Source organism: Salmo salar, chromosome ssa16 (assembly GCF_905237065.1).
Source record: "Salmo salar chromosome ssa16, Ssal_v3.1, whole genome shotgun sequence".
Taxonomy (NCBI): domain Eukaryota; kingdom Metazoa; phylum Chordata; class Actinopteri; order Salmoniformes; family Salmonidae; genus Salmo; species Salmo salar.
Genome location: NC_059457.1, coordinates 94,138,009 through 94,146,261, shown reverse-complemented (window position 1 = coordinate 94,146,261; position 8,253 = coordinate 94,138,009). Strand labels below are relative to the sequence as shown.

Sequence of the window (8,253 nt, the reverse complement as noted above, 5' to 3'; positions counted from 1 at the left end):
GTTGGAGTTAAAACCTCCAGGAACAGGGCTGGAGTTAAAACCTCCAGGAGGGTATCTCTCCAGGAACAGGGTTGGAGTTAAAACCTCCAGGAGGGTATCTCTCCAGGAACAGGGTTGGAGTTAAAACCTCCAGGAGGGTATCTCTCCAGGAACAGGGTTGGAGTTAAAACCTCCAGGAGGGGTATCTCTCCAGGAACAGGGTTGGAGTTAAAACCTCCAGGAGGGTATCTCTCCAGGAACAGGGTTGGAGTTAAAACCTACAGGAGGGGTATCTCTCCAGGAACAGGGTTGGAGTTAAAACCTACAGGAGGGGTATCTCTCCAGGAACAGGGTTGGAGTTAAAACCTCCAGGAACAGGGTTGGAGTGTAAACCTACAGGAAGGTATGTACTCCAGGAACAGGGCTGGAGATCCCTGATCTAGATGCTCAAGCACTATGGATTGTACTGCAGTCAAAGTAAAGTGTTTCTTATGGTACACGTCTTGAGGTTGTTTTCGGTTGGTGATTTGTTGTGGAGTTGAGCTGCACTCTTCTTCGTGTTTTATAAAGTGAGGAAACTGTAGCCTGGTCCCAAATCTGTTGGTGCCCTTGACTACTTTGTCCTTGTCAAGCCAAACAAGGCAGGGCAATGAGTGACGAAGCGTGACATAGCAGAAACAGACTGTCAGTCAGTCAGCTAAGGAGACTGCATATTGCTGAGTGAAGATATAGATTGTGGATGAAAACTAAACAAGGCTGTCTATTCAAACTAAACAAGGCTGTCTATTCAAACTAAACAAGGCTGTCTATTCAAACTAAACAAGGCTGTCTATTCAAACTAAACAAGGCTGCCTATTCAAACTAAACAAGGCTGTCTATTCAAACTAAACAAGGCTGTCTATTCAAACTAAACAAGGCTGTCTATTCAAACTAAACAAGGCTGAATAATCAAACTAAACAAGGCTGTCTATTCAAACTAAACAAGGCTGTCTATTCAAACTAAACAAGGCTGTCTATTCAAACTAAACAAGGCTGTCTATTCAAACTAAACAAGGCTGAATAATCAAACTAAACAAGGCTGTCTATGCAAACTAAACAAGGCTGTCTATTCAAACTAAACAAGGCTGTCTATTCAAACTAAACAAGGCTGTCTATTCAAACTAAACAAGGCTGTCTATTCAAACTAAACAAGGCTGAATAATCAAACTAAACAAGGCTTTTTTCACAGAACATGACTTTTGCACAAATACTTCATATATATTATGGTTGATGATGGACTATACATTTATAAAATCAGATGACATTCATTTGTCTTCTTTTTGCTCCAAAATCTCCTCCGCATTGTCCTTTCTATTCCAGTTCGTCAGAATCTCCTCCACATTGTCCTTTCTATTCCAGTTGGTCAGAATCTCCTCCACATTGTCCTTTCTATTCCAGTTGGTCAGAATCTCCTCCGCATTGTCCTTTCTATTCCAGTTGGTCAGAATCTCCTCCGCATTGTCCTTTCTATTCCAGTTGGTCAGAATCTCCTCCACATTGTCCTTTCTATTCCAGTTGGTCAGAATCTCTTCCGCATTGTCCTTTCTATTCCAGTTGGTCAGAATCTCCTCCACATTGTCCTTTCTATTCCAGTTGGTCAGAATCTCCTCCACATTGTCCTTTCTATTCCAGTTGGTCAGAATCTCCTCCACATTGTCCTTTCTATTCCAGTTGGTCAGAATCTCCTCCACGTTGTCCTTTCTATTCCAGTTGGTCAGAATCTCCTCCACATTGTCCTTTCTATTCCAGTTGGTCAGAATCTCCTCCGCATTGTCCTTTCTATTCCAGTTGGTCAGAATCTCCTCCACATTGTCCTTTCTATTCCAGTTGGTCAGAATCTCCTCCACATTGTCCTTTCTATTCCAGTTGGTCAGAATCTCCTCCACATTGTCCTTTCTATTCCAGTTGATCAGAATCTCCTCCACATTGTCCTTTCTATTCCAGTTGGTCAGAATCTCCTCCGCATTGTCCTTTCTATTCCAGTTGGTCAGAATCTCCTCCACATTGTCCTTTCTATTCCAGTTGGTCAGAATCTCCTCCGCATTGTCCTTTCTATTCCAGTTGGTCAGAATCTCCTCCACATTGTCCTTTCTATTCCAGTTGGTCAGAATCTCCTCCGCATTGTCCTTTCTATTCCAGTTGGTCAGAATCTCCTCCACATTGTCCTTTCTATTCCAGTTGGTCAGAATCTCCTCCACATTGTCCTTTCTATTCCAGTTGGTCAGTTGATCAGAATCTCCTCCACATTATCCTTTCTATTCCAGTTGGTCAGAATCTCCTCCACATTGTCCTTTATCTTCCAGTTGGTCAGAATCTCCTCCACATTATCCTTTCTATTCCAGTTGGTCAGAATCTCCTCCACATTGTCCTTTATCTTCCAGTTGGTCAGAATCTCCTCCACATTATCCTTTCTATTCCAGTTGGTCAGAATCTCCTCCACATTATCCTTTCTATTCTAGTTGGTCAGAATCTCCTCCACATTATCCTTTCTATTCCAGTTGGTCAGAATCTCCTCCACATTATCCTTTCTATTCCAGTTGGTCAGAATCTCCAGTGAGCTGCTGCTTGATAAATGAACAAGGAAACAAAAACATCTGAAATAAATAAGACACATTTTATCATCCCATTTTGTCAAAAGTAGTGGTCTCTAAACTGAGAGTCCCGTTTCAGTCGGTCTGCGTCCACTTGATTAGAGGAAGACCCATCAGTACACTTGTCTCGCCGTGTGCTTCATACCGCATGTGACTGTCCTAAACGCTGCACCATAAGGGAAATAGGGTGCTGTTTAGGACGTGGGCTGAAACTACTTCCATCCCCAAGTCTTCTGGATCAGGGATAGACGCCATGATAGTAGACCACGAGGTAACACAGTTCACCAGTCCGCCGAGAGAATATCTAGAAGTTCAGAAGCAAGCGTTTCTGGGTAATCGCTCTCTGTTTCAGTTTTGTTTTCTTTCCGTTTTGTGTGTCCCGAATGAACACACCCAGGCCTCTCTGTCTGTCTATAGCAGTCCTAGACGGGTTTTTTTCTTGGGGGGGGGGGGTTGGTTTAGTTGTGGAATCCGTTGTGTTGGACGGTGAGGAACTGAAGACGAAGATTCTGAATGCTGCTCACCATCCTCCTCTGGTGGCCAATCAGAGACACACCGATACGCCTGATGTCACTGAGGACAAGAGATACAGACACTATATGAGTCAGGTTAACTGTTTAGAGGAGGTACAGACACTATATGAGTCAGGTTAACTGTTTAGAGGAGAATACAGACACTATATGAGTCAGGTTAACTGTTTAGAGGAGAATACAGACACGATATGAGTCAGGTTAACTGTTTAGAGGAGATACAGACACTATATGAGTCAGGTGAACTGTTTAGAGGAGATACAGACCCTATATGAGTCAGGTTAACTGTTTAGAGGAGATACAGACACTATATGAGTCAGGTTAACTGTTTAGAGGAGGTACAGACACTATATGAGTCAGGTTAACTGTTTAGAGGAGATACAGACACTATATGAGTCAGGTTAACTGTTTAGAGGAGAATACAGACACGATATGAGTCAGGTTAACTGTTTAGAGGAGATACAGACACTATATGAGTCAGGTTAACTGTTTAGAGGAGATACAGACACTATATGAGTCAGGTTAACTGTTTAGAGGAGATACAGACACTATATGAGTTAACTGTTTAGAGGAGATACAGACACTATATGAGTCAGGTTAACTGTTTAGAGGAGATACAGACACTATATGAGTCAGGTTAACTGTTTAGAGGAGATACAGACACTATATGAGTCAGGTTAACTGTTTAGAGGAGAATACAGACACGATATGAGTCAGGTTAACTGTTTAGAGGAGGTACAGACACGATATGAGTCAGGTTAACTGTTTAGAGGAGAATACAGACACTATATGAGTTAACTGTTTAGAGGAGATACAGACACTATATGAGTTAACTGTTTAGAAGAGATACAGACACTATATGAGTCAGGTTAACTGTTTAGAGGAGGTACAGACACTATATGAGTCAGGTTAACTGTTTAGAGGAGATACAGACACTATATGAGTCAGGTTAACTGTTTAGAGGAGGTACAGACACTATATGAGTTAACTGTTTAGAGGAGATACAGACCACTATATGAGTCAGGGTTAACTGTTTAGAGGAGGTACAGACACTATATGAGTCAGGTTAACTGTTTAGAGGAGATACAGACCACTATATGAGTCAGGTTAACTGTTTAGAGGAGGTACAGACACTATATGAGTCAGGTTAACTGTTTAGAGGAGATACAGACACTATATGAGTCAGGTTAACTGTTTAGAGGAGATACAGACACTATATGAGTCAGGTTAACTGTTTAGAGGAGGTACAGACACTATATGAGTCAGGTTAACTGTTTAGAGGAGAATACAGACACTATATGAGTCAGGTTAACTGTTTAGAGGAGAATACATACACGATATGAGTCAGGTTAACTGTTTAGAGGAGATACAGACACTATATGAGTCAGGTGAACTGTGTAGAGGAGATACAGACCCTATATGAGTCAGGTTAACTGTTTAGAGGAGATACAGACACTATATGAGTCAGGTTAACTGTTTAGAGGAGGTACAGACACTATATGAGTCAGGTTAACTGTTTAGAGGAGATACAGACACTATATGAGTCAGGTTAACTGTTTAGAGGAGAATACAGACACGATATGAGTCAGGTTAACTGTTTAGAGGAGATACAGACACTATATGAGTCAGGTTAACTGTTTAGAGGAGATACAGACACTATATGAGTCAGGTTAACTGTTTAGAGGAGATACAGACACTATATGAGGTTAACTGTTTAGAGGAGATACAGACACTATATGAGTCAGGTTAACTGTTTAGAGGAGATACAGACACTATATGAGTCAGGTTAACTGTTTAGAGGAGATACAGACACTATATGAGTCAGGTTAACTGTTTAGAGGAGAGTACAGACACGATATGAGTCAGGTTAACTGTTTAGAGGAGGTACAGACACGATATGAGGGTTAACTGTTTAGAGGAGATACAGACACTATATGAGTTAACTGTTTAGAAGAGATACAGACACTATATGAGTCAGGTTAACTGTTTAGAGGAGGTACAGACACTATATGAGTCAGGTTAACTGTTTAGAGGAGGTACAGACACTATATGAGTCAGGTTAACTGTTTAGAGGAGATACAGACCACTATATGAGTCAGGTTAACTGTTTAGAGGAGGTACAGACACTATATGAGTCAGGTTAACTGTTTAGAGGAGATACAGACACTATATGAGTCAGGTTAACTGTTTAGAGGAGATACAGACACTATATGAGTCAGGTTAACTGTTTAGAGGAGGTACAGACACTATATGAGTCAGGTTAACTGTTTAGAGGAGATACAGACACTATATGAGTCAGGTTAACTGTTTAGGAGGAGATACAGACACTATATGAGTCAGGTTAACTGTTTAGAGGAGGTACAGACACTATATGAGTCAGGTTAACTGTTTAGAGGAGAATACAGACACTATATGAGTCAGGTTAACTGTTTAGAGGAGGTACAGACACTATATGAGTCAGGTTAACTGTTTAGAGGAGATACAGACACTATATGAGTTAACTGTTTAGAAGAGATACAGACACTATATGAGTCAGGTTAACTGTTTAGAGGAGGTACAGACACTATATGAGGTTAACTGTTTAGAGGAGATACAGACACTATATGAGTCAGGTTAACTGTTTAGAGGAGATACAGACACTATATGAGTCAGGTTAACTGTTTAGAGGAGATACAGACACTATATGAGTCAGGTTAACTGTTTAGAGGAGATACAGACACTATATGAGTCAGGTTAACTGTTTAGAGGAGATACAGACACTATATGAGTCAGGTTAACTGTTTAGAGGAGATACAGACACTATATGAGTCAGGTTAACTGTTTAGAGGAGGTACAGACACTATATGAGTCAGGTTAACTGTTTAGAGGAGATACAGACCACTATATGAGTCAGGTTAACTGTTTAGAGGAGATACAGACACTATATGAGTCAGGTTAACTGTTTAGAGGAGATACAGACACTATATGAGTCAGTTAACTGTTTAGAGGAGATACAGACACTATATGAGTCAGGTTAACTGTTTAGAGGAGATACAGACACTATATGAGTAGGTTAACTGTTTAGAGGAGATACAGACACTATATGAGTCAGGTTAACTGTTTAGAGGAGATACAGACACTATATGAGGTTAACTGTTTAGAGGAGATACAGACACTATATGAGTGTTAACTGTTTAGAGGAGATACAGACACTATATGAGTCAGGTTAACTGTTTAGAGGAGATACAGACACTATATGAGTCAGGTTAACTGTTTAGAGGAGATACAGACCACTATATGAGTCAGGTTAACTGTTTAGAGGAGATACAGACACTATATGAGTCAGGTTAACTGTTTAGAGGAGATACAGACACTATATGAGGTTAACTGTTTAGAGGAGATACAGACACTATATGAGTCAGGTTAACTGTTTAGAGGAGATACAGACACTATATGAGTCAGGTTAACTGTTTAGAGGAGATACAGACACTATATGAGTCAGGTTAACTGTTTAGAGGAGATACAGACACTATATGAGTCAGGTTAACTGTTTAGAGGAGATACAGACACTATATGAGTCAGGTTAACTGTTTAGAGGAGATACAGACACTATATGAGTCAGGTTAACTGTTTAGAGGAGGTACAGACCACTATATGAGTCAGGTTAACTGTTTAGAGGAGATACAGACACTATATGAGTCAGGTTAACTGTTTAGAGGAGATACAGACACTATATGAGTCAGGTTAACTGTTTAGAGGAGATACAGACACTATATGAGTCAGGTTAACTGTTTAGAGGAGATACAGACACTATATGAGTCAGGTTAACTGTTTAGAGGAGATACAGACACTATATGAGTCAGGTTAACTGTTTAGAGGGAGATACAGACACTATATGAGTCAGGTTAACTGTTTAGAGGAGATACAGACACTATATGAGTCAGGTTAACTGTTTAGAGGAGATACAGACACTATATGAGTCAGGTTAACTGTTTAGAGGAGAATACAGACACTATATGAGCGTTAACTGTTTAGAGGAGATACAGACACTATATGAGTCAGGTTAACTGTTTAGAGGAGATACAGACACTATATGAGTCAGGTTAACTGTTTAGAGGAGATACAGACACTATATGAGTCAGGTTAACTGTTTAGAGGAGATACAGACACTATATGAGTCAGGTTAACTGTTTAGAGGAGAATACAGACACTATATGAGTCAGGTTAACTGTTTAGAGGAGATACAGACACTATATGAGTCAGGTTAACTGTTTAGAGGAGATACAGACACTATATGAGTCAGGTTAACTGTTTAGAGGAGGTACAGACACTATATGAGTCAGGTTAACTGTTTAGAGGAGATACAGACACTATATGAGTCAGGTTAACTGTTTAGAGGAGATACAGACACTATATGAGTTAACTGTTTAGAGGAGGTACAGACACTATATGAGTTAACTGTTTAGAGGAGATACAGACACTATATGAGTCAGGTTAACTGTTTAGAGGAGATACAGACACTATATGAGTCAGGTTAACTGTTTAGAGGAGATACAGACACTATATGAGTCAGGTTAACTGTTTAGAGGAGATACAGACACTATATGAGCAGTTAACTGTTTAGAGGAGAATACAGACACTATATGAGTCAGGTTAACTGTTTAGAGGAGGTACAGACACTATATGAGTCAGGTTAACTGTTTAGAGGAGATACAGACACTATATGAGTCAGGTTAACTGTTTAGAGGAGATACAGACACTATATGAGTCAGGTTAACTGTTTAGAGGAGGTACAGACACTATATGAGTCAGGTTAACTGTTTAGAGGAGATACAGACACTATATGAGGTTAACTGTTTAGAGGAGATACAGACACTATATGAGTCAGGTTAACTGTTTAGAGGAGATACAGACACTATATGAGTCAGGTTAACTGTTTAGAGGAGATACAGACACTATATGAGTCGGTTAACTGTTTAGAGGAGATACAGACACTATATGAGTCAGGTTAACTGTTTAGAGGAGGTACAGACACTATATGAGGGTTAACTGTTTAGAGGAGATACAGACACTATATGAGTCAGGTTAACTGTTTAGAGGAGATACAGACACTATATGAGTCAGGTTAACTGTTT

The 8,253-nt window shown here is 40.0% G+C and overlaps 1 pseudogene; it reads right to left on the bottom strand.

Annotated features, from left to right (window-relative positions):
• Window positions 1-3,044: 3,044 nt before the first annotated feature.
• LOC106575017 (ephrin type-A receptor 6-like) overlaps window positions 3,045-8,253 on the bottom strand; it is a 189,851-nt pseudogene continuing 184,642 nt past the window's right edge.